The sequence below is a fragment of the Acyrthosiphon pisum genome, unplaced genomic scaffold (assembly GCF_005508785.2).
Source record: "Acyrthosiphon pisum isolate AL4f unplaced genomic scaffold, pea_aphid_22Mar2018_4r6ur Scaffold_18456;HRSCAF=19135, whole genome shotgun sequence".
Lineage (NCBI taxonomy): Eukaryota > Metazoa > Arthropoda > Insecta > Hemiptera > Aphididae > Acyrthosiphon > Acyrthosiphon pisum.
In genome coordinates this window covers 1-976 of record NW_021767601.1, presented here as the reverse complement: position 1 = coordinate 976, position 976 = coordinate 1, and the positions used below count along the sequence as shown (strand labels likewise).

At 28.6% G+C, this 976-nt stretch overlaps 1 non-coding gene across 1 annotated transcript; it reads right to left on the bottom strand.

Annotated features, from left to right (window-relative positions):
• Nucleotides 1–346: 346 nt before the first annotated feature.
• On the bottom strand, nucleotides 347–417 carry TRNAA-GGC. Its single transcript has one exon. It is a non-coding gene; the product is annotated as a tRNA-Ala (tRNA).
• Between the last annotated feature and the right edge of the window lie 559 nt (nucleotides 418–976).

Sequence of the window (976 nt, the reverse complement as noted above, 5' to 3'; positions counted from 1 at the left end):
TTCAACAAGTATTTTTAGAAGAGCAAGAAATATGTGACAGCTGCATATTCTAATATACACTATACATATAATGATTCTAACCAATGCATTACAAGTTATATTCAACAACCAAATGAAACTTTTTCTACAACTAGATAGTTCCACATATTATTAAGTATTCATATTTATTGATATATTTTATTGTTATTTTTTATTTATTATTATTTTATATAAGATAATGATTTATCTTTTGAAGTAAGTAAATGTTTTTTTTTTAACTCAATATATTTTTTGAATAGTGTTAGAATGTAATTTTACGTTTTCAAGTTTGTTAACTATCTCCAGGGAAATAACGTCAAAAATCTAGCCGCCGGACCGGGAATCGAACCCGAGTCTCTCGCTTGCCGGGCGATTGCTCTACCACTGAGCTACCCGACCGCATAGACCCATGACGCTATCTCCCCCAGTTAACGGAGTTTACAGAAGTAGCTTTAGGCGTATTATTTAAAAAATCAAATCGGGTTTGTTCAAATAATTTTTATAAAGAAGATTTAAATAATACATGGACGTCAGGTGAAGGAACAAACCCATATACAGTAAACTATTATATCTAATTGAAATTTTTTTTTTTTTTTTTTGTTTATAAGTTTATTCAATTTGTTACAAAAAAGAGAACAATAAGAACAATTAATGGTAAATATTGGTTAAAAAAAAAAAAAGAAAAAAAAAGGCAGATTAAACATGCTGTAGAAGCCTCCCACGCAGAGGACGTGCAACGACTATCTAATTTAAATACCTATTCAAATATCAATATAGAACATGTTTAAGCCTATAATATAATCAGTTTATTTTAAAAATAAAGCATTGATATGGTTAATATTACTTTCTACTTCTTAGGTTTGCCTAAAGCAATGGCAACTAAAAAAAGGGGCATTACCATTTCTTCATCCTTTAGAAAAAATGGAAAGTGATAAAGTAGAGGTTTGTTAATTTAAAA